Source organism: Balaenoptera musculus, chromosome 11 (assembly GCF_009873245.2).
Source record: "Balaenoptera musculus isolate JJ_BM4_2016_0621 chromosome 11, mBalMus1.pri.v3, whole genome shotgun sequence".
Lineage (NCBI taxonomy): Eukaryota > Metazoa > Chordata > Mammalia > Artiodactyla > Balaenopteridae > Balaenoptera > Balaenoptera musculus.
In genome coordinates, this window is record NC_045795.1 from 14,853,234 (window position 1) to 14,878,901 (window position 25,668).

Below are 25,668 nucleotides of genomic sequence, written 5' to 3' on the forward strand. Positions count from 1 at the left end.
TTTCATAGACACTTTTTCCTCTATTATATGAGAACATGAACAGATAAGAGAACATGTTGCAGAATTATTTTCCACTCATTTTGTGAATTACACTTTTTTGTGCATTTTCAGAATAATACTTCCTTTCTCTAATGATGAATTTTCCTCCTGTTCTTTAAACTTTTTTTTAATTCATATATCTGTTCACTTAACAAACATGTGATGAGATTTTTAAATTATGTTTCAGCCTCTGAAATATGTGCTCCAGTCATGAAGCAGAGAATATTACAGTGAAGACAGGGAGTTAAATGAGTGAGTACAATATGATAAATACTGTGATTGAGGTACGCCACAAAGTTGCTGTTAAATCTTGATTATGTGATCTTTCTAAATGTCCACTTCCTTGTGTTGTTAAAATGGGAATAAGAACAACACCTGTCTCTTAGGATTATTGTTAAAAGCAAATGAGGTCAAACATTTGAGATGTCCATCAGGTTGCCTGGCCCAGAGCAGTTGTTAAACATTGTTAGCTCATCATGAGCCCCTTGTCTAAAATTCTACCATCAGTCATTTTCTGCCACGATGCCCTGTGTTATTTCTTCAAAGTACTTATTATTATATGACATTCTCTTATTTATTTGTTTGTTTACTGATCTTTTCCCATAAGAATGAAAGTTCAAGCAGGCAGGGGCTCTGTTTTTATTGCAAATGCTTGCTTTTGCCCAGGGTCTGGAAAAACAGTGTTTAATCAATAATGAATAAATAATTAAAATATTTATTTCTCTAATAACTTTATTTTCTCAATTATATGGAAACTACAGAACTGTATTTTTAAAATCTCATCTTTGAACATTTGAGAAAAAATGCTTTGAGCATTTCAGTGAATTTTCTTCCTGGGTTTTCCTATGCATACACCAATTAGGTCATATTGTTCTTACAGTGCTGTATCCTGCTTTTTCCTCACTTAACTTTACAACCCATGTGTTTTCCGTATATTTCAAAACTCCTTTCTCATGGATTCAAAATATTATAGTATATGCTCACCTACTGAAAGCTTAATTATTGTGTATGAAGTATTATACAATTTTTCCAGCAACCTACAAGTATAAGAATAGCATAATTTTAGTTATTTATTCAAAAATAATAATTAAATCTCTATTATATGCTAGGAATATGTAGAAGAACAAGAAAACATTGTCTTTGCCCTCATGGAGCTAACATTCTATGGAGAAGACACAGTTTATAACAATCTCTCAATTTCTTCTACCATAATAATGATAAGTTTTACAAAGGACATATATAAGGTTTTAAGAGTATAAAATCTGGGGGTGGGGAAGGTGCTATCAGAAAAAAATGAAGGGAAATGACATTCAAAGTGAGAGCTGATTGTTGATTAGAAATTGGGCCAGTGAAAAAAGAGGAAGGGTAATAAAGGGAGTGGAAGGAAGAGAATATTTGGACCTGAAGGAAAAACAGGAGTGAAGGCCTTGATGTGGAAATGAGCACTGGATGAAGAAAAACAAACAGTAGAAGATGGAGAGCATAGGAGAGTGAGGGTGTTACCTGTGTACCTGGGTCAATTTGATGTGTTCTACATACCTACATAACACCCAGAATAGTACCAAGTAGAGGTACTGAGAAATAAGTAACAAAGTATAAACTATAGATCCACAAAACGTGGAGCTCACATTCTGAGTTGTTTTTCTAGTAGTGATCATGTGCACTGACTCATCACCCAGCCCTTTGGTGACCAGAACATGTACGTACAAGCCTGATCCCCATGATCAATAGAGCTGCTCATGGTCATAGAACCAATCCCTTGTGTATTAATCCATGGGCTTAGCCTTAGGGATCCCAAGCTCTCATCAGCTAAACGAACCTATCTCAGTGAGATAGATGATAGATAGATAGGTAGATAGATAGATAGATAGATAGATAGATAGGTAGATAGATAGATAGAATTGCTCTTTGTTGAGAGTAATTCTTACTCAAAATGGTTCATCTCTTTGGCTATTTGTTTTTTGTAGATTTCAAAGAAAAGTGATGAATAGCCTCAAAATGTTTTTTAAAGCTTTGAGAAAGATGGAGTGTGAATTTTTTCCTTCATAAAACTACAGTTGTGCTAGTAAATAAAAATTGAATTTTATGGTGCAACTCTAATGAACATTTATCACTTGGAAATTAAGGTCAGTAGGAAAAATACTGAGAGGAAGGAGTCATGTAACATTTGTATTTGATACTTAAATATTGACAAACAAATTCCTCCAGAAAAAATTGACCTAGAAAGAAACATTAATTAAATTCATCTTTCCATCCATTCCTTGTGGGAATTATCCACATCAAAGCCACATGGAAAAATAGCAAATTCCAATTATTTTATGAATTACATCCTTTATTAAACAATATAAATCTGCACTAAGTTATAACACCAAGTAGTATATTCCTTTAATTATATCAGTTATCAAGGAGGACTTTCGAAAGAAACTGTTAATACATCCATCAAGCATTTATTAGAAATATTGTATATGGAAATCATTACCTAGGCACTGATAGAAATACAAATATGAATAAGTCACAGTCTTTGCTTTCAAGGAATGACCACCATCTGCTATAGAATTGGTGGTTGTAGAAAAATGGTGGCTTTTTGTTTAATAGAATCCAACTTGAACATAATACAAAATAAAAATAATCCACTTTGAGTGTTTATGTGTGGTACTACAACAAGTTCTACTCAATGTTATCCTGTCATATGATTTAAATAAGGGGCAAACCTATATACCCAAGAATATGTGGTTTTTCATGGCTCCATGATACCCTTTCTATCTGACATGAAATCCCTCCAATAGAGTTCCTGAAAAAAGAAACAATAAGGACAGGGAGTAGAGTTAAGAAACCCAAGTTATAACTTACTTTTATAAAAAGCATTTGTTTGAAAAGATGACATTTAAGCTGCCTTTCACTCCAAGGTTACTGATGTCACTACAGTTAACAATGCTTAATTTATCCAATTAGTTCTGCAAGCCCATCTAGATCATCATTTTTGCCTCAAGACAAGAAGTAGAACTTTAAAGGTGCTGTGATGAATGCCTACAAAAGGGTATACCCAGGCTCTGAAAACACTTTTTAAAATTTTCTTACATTCTGACTGAGATACATGAAATCAAACTTTTAACTGACTTTCTTACTCAATTTTCATACCTATACTTATAAAGACAGCATGTAATACCTACACTATGAGATGTTTATCCCTATTACAAAACTGGTGAAATTGAAATCCAGATACATATGTATTTCTAGCGATAGATGTGCATATACACATTTCTAATGATACATAGCTATATACTATGCATCTCTATCATTGGGGTACAAATCTTTTACCATGTTATGAAATTTGTTATAAATTCCCAGACAAATATTTTTGATCAAAACAGTTTATATCATGACAGATGGTCTATCCACTATGATACATTTAATAATCTGAGGCTTGTATTGGTACAGTAGATTATTTAATTTTATGTTCATTAGCAATAACTTTCATCACTGTGGTATCCCCATGGACTTGGAACAGATTGAAACTGAAAAAAAGTGGCACCTCATACCCCAGAAGTCCATATATTAGATAGCCAGGACTCCAGAGATGTGGCTAGGGCAGCAGCATTCCACTTAATGGCTCTCAAAGAAGTTGTCATCATGGACTGTACATTTATTTTGATGTATTCAACTCAAACAGCAGGGAGGCAGCTTAAGAATATCTGCCTTTTGGCAAATTGTATAAAAGTCTTTTACCAGAAGGTCTGGAGACAGCAAGAGCAGTAGCAAGCAAGATGGTTACACTTCTGAACTTAATTTGAATTACTATTATTATAGTAAAATAAAATTTACCAAATGAACATTTAATGGTATTGGGGCAAGGGAAAGAAGCAAAGCTTTCATCAGTAAAATCTGGGACAGCTGCAGCCCTCACAAGATTCTCTCCTGTGAATTGTAAGGCTTTTATAACATGTGACCTTGTACTATTTAGAAAAAAAGCGAGTATTCCTCTAAGAGCCAAGATCTAAAACATAAAACACAATTGATGTTTCATAGAGTTTGGAGACGGTATAATGAACCTCTGAAGTTAGAAAATGATACCAATTCTGATCTTTAAGCCCTGGAATAGAATCTGGCGATGGATGAGATGTAAGTTTTCCAAAAAATTAACCTCAGCCTTCCCTTCAATGTAAATATTAGGCATTAGTTCTGGGAATCTGTCTTTGGGTTGCAACTTTTCTCTCCTTATTTACTGTGTGCTAGATGTCTCTGAGGTGGGTCATGATGACACAGTAGAAGAGAAACATAAAAGTACCTATTTAATCGGCATCTACTATTTATTTGCCTTGCACCGTGCAAGCAGCATCTGCTTACTGTCACAACACCCCTATGAGCTTGGCATTCCACTGATTGGGGTGAGGAAACTGAGATAGAGAAGATGTAAGTAATTTGTGGAGCTGGGACATGATCTCTAGTTAGCTGATTCTCAGGCTCATGTTTAGTCACTGCACTGTACTAATTCGGAGACAATCTGTCACCTTCAGACTTACTTTTAGTTGTCCTTTGAATAATAACTAAAATGTCAGAAAACTAGTTTGGTGGCTGCTCTCCAAGTTAACTTAAAAAACAGCAGGCTGTACACAGTCCTTCTGTAGGGCACAGTGGAGCATAAAGAAGAAATATACAGTAGAACTCATAGGATAAGACATTATTGACAATTACAAGAGCTGAATAACAAAAAGAATAACTAACACTTGTGGAGACTTTTCTAACTGGCGCACACTCTCCTGGGCGTGTTAGATGTATTTTAACTCTTATAAGAACTCAGGAGGTAGGTAATATTATGATCTCTCTTTTTCTGATGAGGAGATCTTAATCTTATAGCACAATAAGAAAGTTTCTAAAGGTAGAATCTAAACTCCTGCCCAACAGGCTCTCCCAGAGTCTGGGATCGCCACACTCTGTTGACTTAGAATAATGATTTGACTCGACTTTCTATCCAAAGGGATTGATTCTAGCTTTCCTTAAAAGTACAGAATACTACCAATATGTAGCTGCTTTGAACCTGTTTGAGGGGAAAGCAAATAGCTCAGAAAGGAGGCCACTCTTTCATTTCCTTAAAACATCAGAGCACAGTGTGCCATTACCAGCAGTATGGGGAAAAAATTGTTTAGGAGGACATTTACCACTTCCTGACCAGGATATGCCCTGAGGGATTCAATGTATATTCCTCTGCATATGAAATTTCATATAACAGGTTTTCTCATTAATTCTACCACTTTTCCTAATTCCTAGTTTTGGAGACAGATAAGGCTGCATTGTTTTCATTTTAATAGTTTTGATATGGCAATACATTTACATTATTCAAAAATAAAACAATTACAAAATACAGAAATATGTACAGTGAAATGTTTTCCTCCTAACTTTGATCCCCATTTCTCTCCCGCAGTCCTCAACCCACATTGCCTGACCCCGGGAAAGCACTGTCTACTATGTATTCTTCCAGAGTTTCTTAATACATATGTAAGCAAATATGAATATGTATTATTTCTCTCTGTTTTTAGACAAAAGTTAGCATTCTGTATACATTGTTCTGCACACTCCTTTTTTTCCAATTAATAATTTACTCGGAGATTTTTCTATATCAGTATATGGTTTCGCTCTCTCTCTGCTAGTGTCACTGTGTCCCATTGTTTGGGTGATTATAATTTATCTAATCCCCAGTAAATTCTTGACGGACATTTGAATTGCTTCCAATGTTTTACTGTTACAAATACTGATACACTGAATAACCTTGAATATATTTCATTGAACACATCTGCAGGTATATCTATAGGATCAATTCCCAAATTGAAAATGTGTCAAAAGTTACACAAATTTATAATTTTTAATAGATATTACCAAATTGCTGTCTGTAGCAATTGTACTATTTCAGGGCTTCCCAAGCTTTTTCCCATCATAACAGTCAAAGTGTATAAACTGGAAAAGATTTGAAGCCTTATAAAAGATTGCCTGTGGCCAAAGGGAATGAGCCTACTAGTTCTAACTGACCAGTATCTATCCTGCCGCCATAGGTCCGAGATCAGTATCTCCCAGCACCCGGGCTGGAAAGTTCTGTGGCTACATGTTTGTCAGCGGTGCATGATGGCTTCTTCCACTTAGCTTCACCATATGAAGAGTTATAAACTTTGGAATTTGAGTTAACCCAATAGGTTAAAATAATGGTATATCTATTTTCCACATGTTTCAGTGTTTTTATAAGCTTTTTGACAGTGAACTGCGCAATCTATTTTTTTTCTATTCAACTGTTTGTCTTTTATTATTGACTTTAAGAAGCTATTTGTATATTAAGAAAGAAATCTCTGTGCCTATGATACGAATTGCAACTATTTTCCCCCAATTTATATTTGTCTCTTGACTTTATTCATGGTATTTTGTTTTGTTGCTTTTGCTTGCAGAAGTTTCTTTTCTGTTTTCTTATGTTGTCTTTTCTTACGTTTGTTTGGATTTTGAGTTGTTGGTTAAAAAAGACTTACCCCACTTCAGATTTACAAATGAATTTTCCCACTTTTTCCTACTGTTTTTAAGACTTTACTTCTTCAAAAAAAAATTCGATTTGGAATTGTTCCTGATGTTTGGTGTGAAATACAGATTCAACATTTCGTTTTACCCCAGACGGGTTATACTACAACACCATTTATTGAAAAATTCATCTTTGCCTTCACATTTGCTTTAATTTTTCTTCATGTGGGTTTGTACACTTTTAAAAAATATTTTTATTTTATATTTATTTATTTATTTATTTATTTATTTTGGCTGCATCGGGTCTTAGTTGCTACATGTGGGATCTTCGTTGAGGCATGCAGTATCTTCCCTTGGGGCGAGTGTGCTTCTCTCTAGTTGTGGAGCACAGGCTCCAGGGCGCATGGGCTCTGCAGCTGTGGCATGCGGGCTCCATAGCATGTGGGTTCTGTAGTTTTGCAGCACGTGGGCTCTCTCGTTGAGGCACAAGAGCTCAGTAGTTGTGGTGCATGGGCTTAGTTGCCCGACCAGGGATCAAACCCGCGTCCCCTGCATTGGAAGATGGATTATTTACCACTGGACCACCAGGGAAGTCACGGGTTTGTACACTTTTTTAAAGTTTATTTCTAGAGATATTGTTTTGCTTGTTTTTGCTGTTTTAAACGTTTTTCCCATTATGTGTTCTAACTGCTTGCTTTTTGTACATAATAAATTTATTGCTTTCTATTTATTAATGTTTATATCCTATTACTTCCCTGAATTATGTTACTCTTTGTAGTGTTTTAGTTGATTCTCTTGGATTTTCAAACGTACCATCATGTCATTTCCACATAGTTAGTTTATAATGTTTATGCTTCTTGTTTTCCTCTGTCTTGTCTAACTGTGTTAACTAGTAATGCCAGTACTTTGTGGGAAAATAGAGGTGATGGTCTGCATTCTTGTCCTGATCTTGATTTTAATAGGAATGCCTCTAGTCTATCTCCACTGAGCCTGATGCTGACTTCTGGACTGAGATAAATATATGTTTACTGTGTGAAAAAGGTGTCCATCTATCCTTATTTAACTGACTGTGTTTGAAGAATGGCTCTTGTATTTTGCCAAATGACTTTTTATCATATATGAAAATGATCATAATTTTTCTCTAACATTATAAACTCTATGTATTTCCTAATAATGAACCATCCTTGTACTTCTGGAATAAATTCCTCTGTCATAATTATTCTTTTCATATGCTTTTGGATTGCATTTGCTAACATTTTCTTTCTTTGGAATGGTTTTGTAACTGAGATTCTTTTAATAACTGAGATTAATCTATAATGTTATTTGTGTATAAAACATCTTTGTCAAGTTTTATTATCAATTATATACCATTTTTTCCCCAAAAATAATGTTAAGGAAATCTTTTGTCTACTATTATCTAGAAAAGTTGAAATAGCCTTGGTTTTATTTGCTTTTAAATTCCCCTGTGAAAATGTCTAAACCTGCAGTTTTGCTGGGAATAACCTTTTGATCATTTTATCTTTTGCTTCTATTGAAATAGTTCTGTTTAGATTCTTATTTCTTGATGTCATTTAGTGTAAATCATATTTTCCTTAAAAAATCTATTTCATCCAAGTTTTTGAATTTAGTCTCTTAAGATTCTTTAGAGGTTGAGGAAGATGGCAGAAGAGCAAGACACGGAGATCACCTTCCTCCCCACAGATACATCAGAAATACATCTACACGTGGAACAACTCCTACAGAACACCCACTGAACGCTGGCAGAAGACCTCAGACCTCCCAAAAGGCAAGAAACTCCCCACGTACCTGGGTAGGGCAAAAGAAAAAAAAAGCAGAGACAAAGAATAGGGACGGGACCTGCACCAGTGGGAGGGAGCTGTGAAGGAGGAAAGGTTTCCACACACTAGGAAGCCCCTTCGCGGGCGGAGACTGCGGGTGGCGGAGGTGGGGAGCTTCGCAGCCATGGAGGAGAGCGCAGCCACAGGGGTGCGGAGGGCAAAGCGGAGAGGTTCCCGCACAGAGGCTCGGCGCCGAGCAGCACTCACCAGCTCGAGAGGCTTGTCTGCTCACCCGCCGGGGCGGGCGGGGCTGGGAGCTGAGGCTCGGGCTTTGGTCGGATCGCAGGGAGAGGACTGGGGTTGGCGGCGTGAACACAGCCTGACGGGGCTAGTGCGCCACAGCTAGCCGGGAGGGAGTCCGGGAAAAGGTCTGCAGCTGCCGAACAGGCAAGAGACTTTTTCTTGCCTCTTTGTTTCCTGCTGCGCGAGTAGAGGGGATTCAGAGCACCGCCTAAACGAGCTCCAGAGACGGGCGCGAGCCGTGGCTATCAGCGCGGACCCCAGAGACGGGCGTGAGACGCTAAGGCTGCTGCTGCCGCCACCAAGAAGCCTGTGTGCGAGCACAGGTCACTCTCCACACCTCCCCTCCCGGGAGCCTGTGCAGCCCGCCACTGCCAGGGTCCCGTGACCCAGGGACAACTTCCCCGGGAGAACACACTGCGCGCCTCAGGCTGGTGCAACGTCACGCCGGCCTCTGCCGCCGCAGGCTCTCCCCGCAGCCGTACCCCTCCCTCACCCCGGCCTGAGTGAGCCAGAGCCCCCGAAGCAGCTGCTACTTTAACCCCGTCCTGTCTAAGTGAAGAACAGATGCCCTCAGGTGACCTACACGCAGAGGCGGGTCCAAATCCAAAGGTGAACCCCGGGAGCTGTGCGAACAAAGAAGAGAAAGGGAAATCTCTCCCAGCAGCCTCAGGAGCAGCGGATTAAATCTCCACAATCAACTTGATGTACCTGCATCTGTGGAATACCTGAATAGACAACTAATCATCCCAAATTGAAGAGGTGGACTTCTTTGGGAGCAAGATTTATTATTTTTTCCCCTTTTCCTCATTTTGTGAGTGTGCATGTGTAGGCTTCTGTGTGAGATTTTGTTTGTATAGCTTTGCTTTCACCATTTGTCCTAGGGTTCTGTCCATCCGTTTTTTGTTTTTTTTTTTCTTAATATTTTTTATTTTGCTAACTTTATTTTATTTTATCCTCTTTCTTTCTTTCTTTCTATTTTTTCTCCTTTTATTCTGAGCCGTGTGGATGAAACGCTCTTGGTGCTCCAGCGAGGAGTCAATGCTGTGCCTCTGAGGTGAGAGAGCCAACTTCAGGACACTGGTCCACAAGAGACCTCCCAGCTCCACGTAATATCAAACAGTGAAAATCTCCCAGAGATCACCATCTCAACACCAAGACCCAGCTTCACTCAATGACCAGCAAGCTACAGTGCTGGACACCCTATGCCAAACGACTAGCAAGACAGGAACACAACCCCACCCATTAGCAGAGAGGCTGCCTAAAATCATAATAAGGCCACAGACACCCCAAAACACACCACCAGACAAGGACCTCCCCACCAGAAAGACAAGATCCAGCCTCATCCACCAGAACACAGGTACTAGTCCCCTCCACCAGGAAGCCTACACAACCCACTGAACCAACCTTAGCCACTGGGGGCAGACAACAAAAACAACAGGAACTACGAACCTGCAGTCTGCGAAAAGGAGACCCCAAACACAGTAAGATAAGCAAAATGAGAAGACAGAAAAACACACAGCAGATGAAGGACCAAGGTAAAAACCCACCAGACCTAACAAATGAAGAGGAAATGGGCAGTCTACCTGAAAAAGAATTCAGAATAATGATAGTAAAGATGATCCAAAATCTTGGAAATAGAATAGAGAAAATGCAAGAAGCATTTAACAAGGACCTAGAAGAACTATAGAGGAAACAAGCAACGATGAAAAACACAATAAATGAAATTAAAAATACTCTAGAAGGAATCAATAGCAGAATAACTGACGCAGAAGAACGGATAAGTAACCTGGAAGATAAAATAGGGGAAATAACTACTGCAGAGCCGAATAAAGAAAAAAGAATGAAAAGAACTGAGGACAGTCTCAGAGACCTCTGGGACAACATTAAACGCACCAATATTTGAATTATAGGGGTCCCAGAAGAAGAAGAGAAAAAGAAAGGGACTGAGAAAATATTTGAAGAGATTATAGTTGAAAACTTCCCTAATATGGGAAAGGAAATAGTTAATCAAGTCCAGGAAGCACAGAGAGTCCCATACAGGATAAATCCAAGGAGAAGCACGCCAAGACACATATTAATCAAACTATCAAAAATTAACTACAAAGAACAAATATTAAAAGCAGCAAGGGAAAAACAACAAATAACACACAAGGGAATCCCCATAAGGTTAACAACTGACCTTTCAGCAGAAACTCTGCAAGCCAGAAGGGACTGGCAGGACATATCTAAAGCAATGAAAGACAGAAACCTACAACCAAGATTACTTTACCCAGCAAGGATCTCATTCAGATTTGATGAAGAAATTAAAACCTTTACAGACAAGCAAAAGCTGAGAGAGTTCAGCACCACCAAACCAGCTTTACAACAAATGCTAAAGGAACTTCTCTGGCAAGAAACACAACAGAAGGAAAAGACCTACAATACCAAACCCAAAACAATTAAGAAAATGGAATAGGAACATACATATTGATAAGTACCTTAAATGTAAATGGATTAAATGCTCCCACCAAAAGACACAGACTGGCTGAATGGATACAAAAACAAGACCCATATATGCTGTCTACAAGAGACCCACTTCAGACCTAGGAACACATACAGACTGAAAGTGAGAGGATGGAAAAAGATATTCCATGCAAATGGAAATAAAAGAAAGCTGGAGTAGCAATTCTCATATCAGACAAAATAGACTTTAAAATAAAGACTATTACAAAAGACAAAGAAGGACACTACATAATGATCAAGGGAGCGATCCAAGAAGAAGATATAACAATTGTAAATATTTATGCACCCAACATAGGAGCACCTCAATACATAAGGCAAACAATAACAGCCATAAAAAGGGAAATGGACAGTAACACAATCATAGTAGGGGACTTTAACACCCCACTTCCACCAATGGACAGATCATCCAAAATGAAAATAAATAAGGAAACACAAGCTTTAAATGATACATTTAACAAGATGGACTCAATTGATATTTATAGGACATTCCATCCAAAAACAACAGAATACACATTTTTCTCAAGTGCTCATGGAACATTCTCCAGGATAGATCATATCTTGGGTCACAAATCAAGCCTTGGTAAATTTAAGAAAATTGAAATCGTATCAAGTATCTTTTCTGACCACAACGCTATGAGACTAGATATCAATTACAGGAAAAGATCTGTAAAAAGTACAAACATATGGAGGCTAAACAATACACTACTTAATAACCAAGTGATCACTGAAGAAATCAAAGAGGAAATAAAAAAATACCTAGAAACAAATGACAATGGAGACATGATGACACAAAACCTAGGGGATGCAGCAAAAGCAGTTCTAAGAGGGAAGTCTATAGCAATACAATCCTACCTTAAGAAACAGGAAATATCTCAAATAAACAACCTAACCTTGCACCTAAAGCAATTAGAGAAAGAAGAACAAAAAAAACCCCAAAGTTAGCAGAAGGAAAGAAATCATAAAGATCGGATCAGAAATAAATGAAAAAGAAATGAAGGAAACGATAGCAAAGATCAATAAAACTAAAAGCTGGTTCTTTGAGAAGATAAACAAAATTGATAAACCAGTAGCCAGACTCATCAAGAAAAAAAGAGAGAAGACTCAAATCAATAGAATTAGAAATGAAAAAGGAGAAGTAACAACTGACACTGCAGAAATACAAAGGATCATGAGAGATTACTACAAGCAACCATATGCCAGTAAAATGGACAACCTGGAAGAAATGGACAAATTCTTAGAAATGCACAACCTGCCGAGACTGAACCAGGAAGAAATAGAAAATATGAACAGACAAATCACAAGCACTGAAATTGAAACTGTGATTAAAAATCTTCCAACAAACAAAAGCCCAGGACCAGGTGGCTTCACAGGAGAATTCTATCAAACATTTAGAGAAGAGCTAACACTTATCCTTCTCAAACTCTTCCAAAATATAGCAGAGGGAGGAACACTCCCAAACTCATTCTACGAGGCCACCATCACCCTGATACCAAAACCAGACAAAGATTTCACAGAAAAAGAAAACTACAGGCCAATATCACTGATGAACATAGATGCAAAAATCCTCAACAAAATACTAGCAAACAGAATCCGACAGCACATTAAAAGGATCATACACCATGATCAAGTGGGGTTTATTCCAGGAATGCAAGGATTCTTCAATATATGCAAATCAATCAATGTGATACACCATATTAACAAATTGAAGGAGAAAAACCATATGATCATCTCAATAGATGCAGAGAAAGCTTTCGACAAAATTCAACACCCATTTATGATAAAAACCCTGCGGAAAGTAGGCATAGAGGGAACTTTCCTCAAGTTAATAAAGGCCATATATGACAAACCCACAGCCAATATCATCCTCAGTGGTGAAAAACTGAAACCATTTCCACTAAGATCAGGAACAAGACAAGGTTGCCCACTCTCACCACTATTATTCAACATAGTTTTGGAAGTTTTAGCCACCACAATCAGAGAAGAAAAAGAAATAAAAGGAATCCAAATCAGAAAAGAAGTAAAGCTGTCACTGTTTGCAGATGACATGATACTCTACATAGAGAATCATAAAGATGCTACCAGAAAACTACTAGAGCTAATCAATGAATTTAGTAAAGTAGCTGGATACAAAATTAATGCACAGAAATCTCTGGCATTCCTATACACTAATGATGAAAAATCTGAAAATGAAATTAAGAAAACACTCCCATTTACCATTGCAACAAAAATAATAAAATATCTAGGAATAAACCTACCTAAGGAGACAAAAGACCTGTATGCAGAAAATTATAAGACACTGATGAAAGAAATTAAAGATGATACAAATAGATGGAGAGATATACCATGTTCTTGGATTGGAAGAATCAACATTGTGAAAATGACTCTACTACCCAAAGCAATCTACAGATTCAATGCAATCCCTATCAAACTACCACTGGCATTTTTCACAGAACTAGAACAAAAAATTTCACAATTTGTATGGAAACACAAAAGACCCCGAATAGCCAAAGCAATCTTGAGAACGAAAAATGGAGCTGGAGGAATCAGGCTCCCTGACTTCAAACTATACTACAAAGCTATAGTAATCAAGACAGTATGGTAGTGGCAGAAAAACAGAAATATAGAGCAATGGAACAGGATAGAAAGCCCAGAGATAAACCCACACACATATGGTCACCTTATCTTTGATAAAGGAAGGAAGAATATACAGTGGAGAAAAGACAGCCTCTTCATTAAGTGGTGCTGGGCAAACTGGACAGGTACATGTAAAAGTATGAAATTAGAACACTCCCTAACACCATACACAAAAATAAACTCAAAATGGATTAAAGAGCTAAATGTAAGGCCAGACACTATAAAACTCTTAGAGGAAAACATCGGCAGAACACTCTATGACATGAATCACAGCAAGATCCTTTTTGACCCACCTCCTAGAGAAATGGAAATAAAGACAAAAATAAACAAATGGGACCTAATGAAACTTAAAGACTTTTGCACAGCAAAGGAAACCATAAATAAGACCAAAAGACTACCCTCAGAATGGGAAAAAATATTTGCAAATGAAACAACTGACAAAGGATTAATCTCCAAGATTTACAAGCAGCTCATGCAGCTCAATAACAAAAAAACCAAACAACCCAATCCAAAAATGGGCAGAAGACCTAAATAGACATTTCTCCAAAGAAGATATACAGATTGCCAACATACACATGAAAGAATGCTCAACATCATTAATCATTAGAGAAATGCAAATCAAAACTACAATGAGATATCATCTCACACTGGTCAGAATGGCCATCATCAAAAAATCTAGAAACAATAAATGCTGGAGAGGGTGTGGAGGAAAGGGAACACTCTTGCACTGTTGGTGGGAATGTAAATTGATACAGCCACTATGGAGAACAGGATGGAGATTCCTTAAAAAACTAAAAATAGAACTACCATACAACCCAGCAATCCCACTACTGGGCGCATATCCAGAGAAAACCATAATTCATAAAGAGTCATGTACCAAAATGTTCATTGCAGCTCTATTTACAATAGCCAGGACATGGAAGCAACCTAAGTGTCCATCATTGGATGAATGGATAAAGAAGATGTGGCACATATATACAATGGAATATTACTCAGCCATAAAAAGAAACGAAGTTGAGATATTTGTAGTGAGGTGGATGGACCTAGAGGCTGTCATACAGAGTGAAGTAAGTCAGAAAGAGAAAAACAACTACTGTATGCTAACACATATATATGGAATCTAAGAAAAAAAAAAAAAGGTCACGAAGAACCTAGGGGTAAGACGGGAATAAAGACACAGACCTACTAGAGAATGGACTTGAGGATATGGGGAGGGGGAAGGGTAAGCTGTGACAAAGTGAGAGAGTGGGATGGACACATATGCACTACCAAACGTAAAATAGATAGCTAGTGGGAAGCAGCCACATAGCACAGGGAGATCAGCTCGGTGGTTTGTGACCACCTAGAGGGGTGGGATAAGGAGGGTGGGAGGGAGGGAGACGCAAGAGGGAAGAGATTTGGGAACATATGTATATGTATAACTGATTCACTTTGTTATAAAGCAGAAACTAACACACCATTGTAAAGCAATTATACTCCAATAAAGATGTTAAAAAAATAATAATAATAATAAATGTCTCTAAAAAAAGACTCTTTAATTTCCTTAGTTCCCTTGTGGCTAATTCTCCCTTTACTGTTTAGTTTTGTTTCTTTGTTTGTTTTTATTTGCAGTTTTCTCTTTCCTGATTAAGTTAGCTAATGATTTTCTGTTTTTCTAAACAACCAGATTTTGTCTTTGTAGATTAGATCTACTATTTTTCTAATTCACTAGCATTAGAAAACATAGGCCATAGGGTCTCTGTCACAATTAATCCACTCTGTCGTTTTAACACAAAAGCAGCCCCAGGCAATATGTAGATGAATACGTATGCTTGTGGTCCAATAAAACTTTTTTATGGATACTGAATTTTGAATTTCATACAATTTTCACATGTGAACTATTATTGTTCCTCTTTTTCCAACCATCACATAAGCTGTAAGCACCATTATTATTTTGTATGCTGTACAAAAATAGGCATTGGACCAGATTTGGCCCATAAGCTGTGATTTGCTGGTCTCTACTCTACCTAATATATCTTTAGATACATATTTCTTTACATAGTATCTATCAGTTCCCTAATATGAATAATAATGACAATTTTCCTGTGTTTTCTTCCTATACCCTTCCTTCCTCCATCTTATTTTCTTTATCAAGATTTTCTTCCTCATTGTTTTACTTTGTATATTAAATAAGCCTATATTTCCGTTATGTGAGTTATGAGCATTGATAATCTTTGACCATGAGCTATCACAGAGGAGTTAAACCAAAAATGTACCCACCTTCTTTCACCTCTCCAGTTTTTTTGATATGTAATATCTACATTGTCAGATGATGCAATAATTATTATTATTATTATTATTTGCCACATTCTACCAACATTTGTTCTATCCTCAATTTGGGGAGGGGGCAGTAATTAAACTCAATGCTGACCACCAGTTTTATTGTCATATATTTCCTACTCACCTCTGAGTTGGCTAAAGATTATCCTCTAGTATTTTCCTTAAAAGGAGCTTAGATTTTATATGTTTAAAACTTAAATCTTGAAGATAATTTTACCTGGTTATAAGATATGGGTCTCTTCCTTTCTTTTATTGAATATCTTTTATACATTGCTGTACTGACTTCTGACCTTGTTTGTGACTGTAGTGAAACCTGCAGACAGCCTGGTTGTTTTATTTTATCCTTATATATAGTATAATCTTTTTTCTTGATCACTAAAATGATCCTTTTGTTTAAATCTTGAAGTTTCAATAACATTATTAGCATTATTAACATTATTAGCATAGTTATGGTGTTGCTCGATCTGTTTCTTTGATCTGTTAGTATTCCCTAGTATGTTGTCCTCCCAATGTAAAAATTCAAGACATATTAATTTTGGAGATGTTTTCTTGAATTATTTCTTTAAAGATAAGTTATTTTCCATTTTGTTGCTTTTTTTTTCAGAGATTCCAATTATATGTATGTTGGATTTTTTATTTTTGCTTATTTTCTGTATCTCATTTTATCTCTACCCTTTTTCAGTTGTTTTATTTTGTTATTTCTACTTCATTTTGTTTACTCTTCTCATTTCTATCATCTATTTCCTTTACTATATTTGCCATAGTGTATATCCTGGATAGAGCTCCTTGCATTTTCATCTTTATTTATGTGCTGGTTTTGGTTTTTCTTCACATTTTCCTGAGTTCTACCAGTTCAACTTTTATCTCCTCCTGTTGTAATTCCCTCTCTTCTCTGAATTCTAGCTAGTGCTCTAAATTTATAAAGGGTACTGCTTAATTTTTTTACTTATTGGTAAATTTTGAGGTCAAATATTTAGTCTCTGTGTCACCATTTTTCTTGTGAGTATTCATTTTGGAGTGAGTTTTGATGCTGTTTTTCACATTAGTTTTCATGTAAGAATTTTGTATGGTTGCTGTGCTGGTTCTTTTCATATTATTTGTCATCGAATGAGTTGGATTTTCTTGGATTAGTATCTCTACAGAGTTGGTAGGAAAGAGAGGAAGATGCTGCCAGAGTAACCATTGAATTTTTACTACCAAAAGGATCTTTATTTGCTGCCACAAAGATAGAGAGTTCTCTATACAAGTATGGCTCAACTGTGTGTGAATGTGTTATACCCCTAATCCCTCTGATTCTCTGAGTCAAACTGTGAAGGGTGGGGTTCTGTCAAAAGCTTGTTGACTGCAGTTCCAGCAGAGTATTTTTCCAAAAAACCCTTGCCTTCAAGAACTATAATTTTGCTGTTATCCTCCGAGCTCTACTTCTGTTGGGCCCCTTCTCACTCTTGATGTTTCATATTTTCACTGCCTCCCAAGAGAATTCTAACAATTTTTTACAATTCCAAAATCCCTTGCTTTTTTTGGATTATATCTGTCTTCTAGGTTTGATAAAAATTAGAGCTCTAGAGGATTTTTGCTATTGTTCTTCTGTTGCTATTGTATGATGTCCAGGAGCAAAGAGGAAATATAATGACTTTCTCAGCCATATTTATACAGGGATTCTATAACATTGTGCTTTGAAAGAGTTAAGCAAGAAAGGGAACCTATGTCTAGCTTCCAACAGATGGAATATAAACTCTAAAAAGCGAATACAAAACTGTGATGAGACCATGAAAATTTGAAATCTCCAAGAATAATCCTAGAGTAAAAATAAAGAATCAGCATAAATTCTAGAAGCTGTAAGAACCACGGGAATTCAGATAAAGATAAAATTGAGTGTCGACAGGAGCAATGATTGAAGGGGTTATATGGGAACAGAGATTAGAAGGATTCATTGGAGGCTTGAGCAAAGTTCACTTGTGTTCTTCCCTATAACTTTGGTCTAAGAACTTTGGAAAATTCGTTCTCACTTACCATTCTGTGTTACTGGTTGCTTTACATCTACTTCATGATATCTCAACCTGTGAAGAAAATGGAAAGAGACAGAACTAGTTTAGGGGGAGGAAGAAGGTTTCAGAATAAAAAAATATATATTTTCTCTCTAAGTCCCCAGAGTCTATGCCAGTTCCCCAGAACCAAGCCAGGCTCCCAGAGGCATTCTGGACCATGGGTTCTTGGCACAGACAAAATTTCCAAAAGACAGAAGTGCCTTTGAGCCATATCCTGGAGCCTGAAACCAAGCCAAAACAGCTTGGACAGTGAGAGAAGTGAAGCAGCTTCAGAACATTTTGTGTCACATATTTGTTTCTGGCCTCTTTGCTTTATAATCTTTTTAAAAATTATATTTTCCTCCTGGATATTTTAGTCTGTTTTTATTAGTCATTTCAAGGAGGATCATATAAAGGCTTAGGGAAGGCTGGACCCTCATTCCTCTCCATGGCCTCTGGTGCAGCACTCTGCCTTTGCTCTCTCCACCACTGTTTACTTATAAGCTTGATTTTGGCAGCCAGTAAGTTTATTTTACATTTTACTGAAGTGTGAGGGGAAATACTGATAGAAAAACTAAACAAAATCCCTCATGAAATGGTATCACCAAATGAGCAAAGTACCTGAAAAAGTCAAACATCCGGGTGCCCAGAACTCAAAGGCTGATTTTTCTTCCCTATAAGGCACCCTCAGAACCTCTTTCTGTGCTGGCTGGTGATAAGATCATCTGAAAATTAATCACTAGTGGAGAGAGAGCTGTATTCACTGTCAACCTACCCTGCAAGTATGAGTCCCTGCCTCCCCAAGTTTCTTGTCTGTATCACCATAAGCTTTTCAGAACAGGGTGCACAAACTTCTTTGTTGTTGCTTTAAAGGAATGGGAATGCTAGATCTTCTATCTAATTAAAGTGTAATTTTTCCTACTACTGCCTCAGCTATTGGTGATTATTGAAAAATAACATAAAATAATTTCTCCCCTATATATAATCATGTATCTCACCATAAACATATATTTTTTTAAAAGGAAAATTACAGTGGCCATATGTAAAACTAAAAGTTTTAGAAGTTCAGAAAACATAATTGTACATGATTTTTCACAGCAATTCTGTAAGAGTAGACATTAAGTGGATATGGGGGTAATATATCTATATATCTATATCTGTATATCTATATCTCCAAACAAACATGTCTCTCATTAAATATGTGAATGGTTGAATGATATACATCACCATAATCATTTTGGAGTAATATGGCAATTTCAAACAGGAGAAGAATATAACTTATAAGAGCAAACACAACATTAGCCTAAAAGGGTTATTCCCAAAGGATGTAAGAAAGGATATTATTTGTTAAATGTGTTAAATGGAGAAGGAAGAGCAGGAACTTGGAGAGATTTGTGAAAATAAAAATACAAGCCGAGAGACCCTATATTTAAGGAAACCTAGTTACCCTTGGTAAGATATTTGTACAAAGTAGACACCAGCTCTATTTCCAACTTCCTACATCCCTGAGTAAAACTTGCAGTCTTCATGCAAATGCTAATGTGTCATTTTTACAAAAAGAATACCATCGATTGTTGATAAAATATGTAATTCGAGAGCTGGGTCTTCCACATTCAGGGGTAGCCCAGATGTTGGCTGAAATGTAGATAGTACTGCTGAAGTTCATTTCCCTGAAACATGCAGCAGTATTGGTTGGAATAGCTAGATAATGGTGAGGTTAAAAAACTCACCTAAAATATTAGTGGCTTATAACAACAAAAGATTCTTCCTTGTTTACACTACATGTTTATTACAAATTGACTGTGGGATCCATTTCACACGTCTTCACTCTAGGTGCTAGGCTGGAAGCCCTGTCACTACCTGGAGTATAACAGGTTCCTCTGATGGTAAGGGGAAGAGAGTATGCAGAATTTCAAACTCTTAACACTTCTACTCAATTTCCAATGGCCAAAGCAAGGAAAGTAACATGCCCAACTTCATGGGGGTGGGAAAATGCAGACTCACAGTGTGACTGAAATGGAAAGAACTGAGTTATCATTGAACAGTCCTAATGACTACCAGAAATGAACACATTTGCTAATATTTCATTGTATTTCTGTTCTGTGTTACTGATAGAGAAATGAAAAGGACTTCTCAATAGCTTTTTAAGATTTAATTTGACCTCTCAATAAAAGAAAAATAAAAACCTCATAGGATATATTTTACATGTAGTGGTAATAATAGTACTTTCCTAGAAGAAGATAGGAAAAATATTCTGAAAGGGTTTGGAGTAGTGAGAGAGCTTTGCCAAGACCCTTCTCCCCTATCTTCCTTATATAACAAAAGGCTTGATTCTCAAGGGAGAAGGACAACAAACACTATTGTCTGTTGCAAATAGAGGAAAGGAATGGAAAAGTAACCTCTACCACTAGAGAAAGAGCAGGAATACATACTGGGCTCAGGACTACAAGATGGGAGAGAAAGGAGCATAGGCTTAAGTATAAGTCTAGGGCTAATGTCGACAGAAGCTTAGTCAGGCAATAGAGAATACCCCAAACCTCTAGGCCAGGCTAATCAGCTCTGGGTAAGAAGTAACCTGCAAGAGACAGAACCTCTTTGAGGCACTGCACAAAAGAAAGATTAAAAGCTGAGGATTGAGAAGACATTAGGAAAAAGCAAAAACCTTCTGACAGAACAGTCCCCACTCACTAAAAAAATATGTAGTGCACAGAGTATAACCATAGGAACAACAAATCTCAAATCCAGCTCAGTTTCTAATTAGATTAACTGTAACTCCCACAATAAAGTCCCAGCAGAAAAAATGGTGTACCCATTTCTAGGCCCAAACACTATATACCTCAGTCTTTATTGTAGTACACAAGATATCTTATCTTTATAAAAATTACAAAGCATTAAAAAAGAAAGGAAAAAATTCCCAAGAAACAAAGCAATTCTTAAAAGCAAACTCAGATACGGCACAAACGTTGGAACTATCTGGCAAGAAATTTCAAAAAAACTATGATTAATATGCAAAAGCACTAATTGAAAAGATAGATAACATGCAATATCAGTTTGGTGATTTCAGGAGAGAAAAGCAAACTATAAGAAATTATAAAATAGAAGTGTTAGAAATGAAGAACAGAGTAATGGAGATAAAAAGTACCTTAGACCACAGCCTCCCATCAAGCCTCTTAGATAGCCTCAACAACCAGAGGGCAGACAGCAGAAGCAAGAAAAACTACAATCCTGCAGCCTGTGGAACAAAAACCACATTCACAGAAAGATAGACAAGATGAAAAGGCAGAGGGCTATATACCAGATGAAGGAACAAGAAAAAACCCCAGAAAAACAACTAAGTGAACTGGAGACAGGCAACCTTCCAGAAAAACAATTCAGAATACTGATAGTGAAGATGATCCAGGACCTCAGAATAAGAATGGAGGCAAAGATTGAGAAGATGCAAGAAATGTTTAACAAAGACCTAGAAGAATTAAAGAACAAATGAACAGAGATGAACAATACAATAACTGAAATGAAAACTACACTAGAAGGAATCAATAGCAGAATAACTGAGACAGAAGAATGGATAAGTGACCTGGAAGACAGAATGGTGGAATTCACTGCTGTCGAACAGACTAAAGAAAAAACAATGAAAAGAAATTAAGACAGCCTAAGAGACCTCTGGGACAACATTAAACGCAACAACATTCGCATTATAGGGGTCCCAGAAGAAGAAGAGAGACAGAAAGGACCCAAGAAAATATTTGAAGAGATTATAGTCAAAAACTTCCCTAACATGGGAAAGGAAATAGCCACCCAAGTCCAGGAAGCACAGCGATTCCCATACAGGATAAACGCAAGGAGAAACACGCCGAGACACATAGTAATCAAATTGGCAAAAATTAAAGACAAAGAAAAATTATTGAAAGCAGCAAGGGAAAAACAACAAATAAAATACAAGGGAACTCCCATAAGGTTAACAGCTGATTTCTCAGCAGAAACTCTACAAGCCAGAAGGGAGTGGCATGATATACTTAAAGTGAGGAAAGGGAAGAACCTACAACCAAGATTACTCTACCCGGCAAGGATCTCATTTAGATTCGATGGAGAAATCAAAAGCTTTACAGACAAGCAAAAGCTAAGAGAACTCAGCACCACCAAACCAGCTCTACAACAAATGCTAAAGGAACTTCTCTAAGTGGGAAACACAAGAGAAGAAACGGACCTACAAAAACAAACCCAAAACAATTAAGAAAATGGTCATAGGAACATACATATCGATAATTACCTTAAACGTCAATGGATTAAATGCTCCAACCAAAAGACACAGGCTTGCTGAATGGATACAAAAACAAGACCCATCTATATGCTGTCTACAAGAGACCCACTTCAGACCTAGGGACACATACAGACTGAAAGTGAGGGGATGGAAAAAGATATTCCATGCAAATGGAAATCAAAAGAAAGCTGGAGTACCTATACTCATGTCAGATAAAATAGACTTTAAAATAAAGAATGTTACAAAAGACAAGGAAGGACACTACATAATGATCAAGGGATCAATCCAAGGAGAAGATATAACAATTATAAATATATATGCACCCAACATAGGAGCACCTCAATACATAAGGCAACTGCTATCAGCTATAAAAGAGGAAATCGACACAATAACACAATAATAGTGGGGGACTTTAACACCTCACTTATACCAATGGACAGATCATCCAAAATGAAAATAAGTAAGGAAACAGCTTTAAATGACACAATAGACCAGATAGATTTAATTGATATTTATAGGACATTCCATCCAAAAACAGCAGATGACAGTTTCTTCTCAAGTGCACACGGAACATTCGCCAGGATAGATCACATCTTGGGTCACAAATCAAGCCTCAGGAAATTTAAGAAAATTGAAATCATATCAAGCATCTTTTCTGACCACAACGCTATGAGATTAGAAATGATTTACAGGGGAAAAAACGTAAAAAAACACAAACACATGGAGGCTAAACAATACGTTACTAAATAACCAAGAGATCACTGAAGAAATCAAAGAGGAAATCAAAAAATACCTAGAGACAAATGACAACGGAAACACGACGATCCAAAACGTATCGGATGCAGAAAAAGCAGTTCTAAGAGGGAAGTTTATAGCTATACAAGCCTACCTAAAGAAACAGGAAAAATCTCAAGTAAACAATCTAACCTTGCACCTAAAGGAACTAGAGAAAGGAGAACAAACAAAACCCAAAGTTAGCAGAAGGAAAGAAATCATAAAGATCAGAGCAGAAATAAATGAAATAGAAACAAAGAAAAAAACAATAGCAAAGATCAATAAAACTAAAAGCTGGTTCTTTGAGAAGATAAACAAAATTGATAAGCCATTAGCCAGACTCATCAAGAAAAAGAGGGAGAGGACTCAAATCAATAAAATTAGAAATGAAAAAGGAGAAGTTACAACAGACCCCGCAGAAATACAAAGCATCCTAAGAGACTACTTCAAGCAACTCTATGCCAATGAAATGGACAAATTCTTAGAAAGGTGTAACCTTCCAAGACTGATCCAGGAAGAAATAGAAAATATGAACAGACCAATCACAAGTAATGAAATTGAAACTGTGATTAAAAATCTTCCAACAAAAGTCCAGGACCAGATGGCTTCACAGGTGAATTCTATCAAACATTTAGAGAAGAGCTAACACCCATCCTTCTCAAACTCTTCCAAAAAATTGCAGAGGAAGGAACACTCCCAAACTCATTCTATGAGGCTACCATCACCCTGATACCAAAACCAGACAAAGATACTACAAAAAAAGAAAATTACAGACCAATATCACTGATGAATATAGATGCAAAAATCCTCAACAAAATACTAGCAAACAGAATCCAACAACACCTTAAAAGGATCAAACACCATGATCAAGTGGGATTCATCCCAGGGATGCAAGGATTCTTCAATATACGCAAATCAATCAATGTGATACACCATATTAACAAATTGAAGAAGAAAAACCATATGATCATCTCAATAGATGCAGAAAAAGCTTCTGACAAAATTCAACACCCATTTATGATAAAAACCTTCCAGAAAGTGGGCATAGAGGGAACCTACCTCAACATAATAAAGGCCATATACGACAAACCCACAGCAAACATCATTCTCAATGGTGAAAAACTGAATGCATTTCCTCTAGGATCAGGAATGAGACAAGGATGTCCACTCTCACCATTATTATTCAACATAGCTTTGGAAGTCCTAGCCATGGCAATCAGAGAAGGAAAAGAAATAAAAGGAATACAAACTGGAAAAGAAGAAGTAAAACTGTCACTGTTTGCAGATGACATGATACTATACATAGAGAATCCTAAAGATGCCACCAGAAAACTACTAGAGCTCATCAAAGAATTTGGTAAAGTTGCAGGATACAAAATTAATGCACAGAAATCTCTTGCATTCCTATACACTAATGATGAAAAATCTGAAAGATAAATTACAGAAACACTCCCATTTACCATTGCAACAAAAAGAATAAAATACCTAGGAATAAACCTACCTAGGTAGACAAAAGACCTGTATGCAGAAAACTATAAGACACTGATGAAAGAAATTAAAGATGATACCAACAGATGGAGAGATATACCATGTTCTTAGATTGGAAGAATCAATATTGTGAAAATGACTATACTACCCAAAGCAATCTACAGATTCAATGCAATCCCTATCAAATTACCAATGGCATTTTTTACACAACTAGAACAAAGAATCTTAAAATTTGTATGGAGACACAAAAGACCCCAAATAGCCAAAGCAGTCTTGAGGGAAAAAAACGGAGCTGGAGGAATCAGACTCCCTGACTTCAGACTATACTACAAAGCTACAGTAATCAAGACTATATGGTACTGGCACAAAAACAGAAACATAGATCAATGGAACAAGATAGAAAGCCCAGAGATAAACCCATGCACCTATGGTCAACTAATCTATGACAAAGGAGGCAAAGATATACAATGGAGAAAAGACAGTCTCTTCAATAAGTGGTGCTGGGAAAACTGGACAGCTACATGTAAAAGAATGAAATTAGAATACTCCCTAACACCATACACAAAAATAAACTCAAAGTGGATTCGAGACCTAAATGTAAGACCAGACACTATAAAACTCTTAGAGGAAAACATAGGAAGGACACTCTTTGACATAAATCACAGCAAGATCTTTTTTGATACACCTCCTTGAGTATTGGAAATAAAAACAACAATAAACAAATGGGACCTAATGAAACTTAAAAGCTTTTGCACAGCAAAGGAAACCATAAACAAGACGAAAAGACAACCCTCAGAATGCGAGAAAATATTTGCAAACGAATCAACGGACAAAGGATTAATCTCCAAAATATATAAACAGCTCATTCAGCTCAATATTAAAGAAACAAACACCCCAATCCAAAAATGGGCAGAAGACCTAAATAGACATTTCTCCAAAGAAGACATACAGATGGCCAAGAAGCACATGAAAAGATGCTCAACATCACTCATTATTAGAGAAATGCAAATCAAAACTACAATGAGGTATCACCTCACACCAGTTAGAATGGGCA

At 36.8% G+C, this 25,668-nt stretch overlaps 1 long non-coding RNA gene across 1 annotated transcript in view; it reads left to right on the plus strand.

Moving 5' to 3' along the window:
* Window positions 1-4,152, plus strand: part of LOC118903862 — a 146,938-nt gene extending 142,786 nt beyond the window's left edge. The window contains exons 3-4 of the long non-coding RNA XR_005021883.1: window positions 227-291; window positions 4,066-4,152. This is a non-coding gene — a long non-coding RNA (uncharacterized LOC118903862). The remainder of the gene's footprint in view (window positions 1-226; window positions 292-4,065) is intronic.
* The last annotated feature ends 21,516 nt before the right edge of the window (window positions 4,153-25,668 follow it).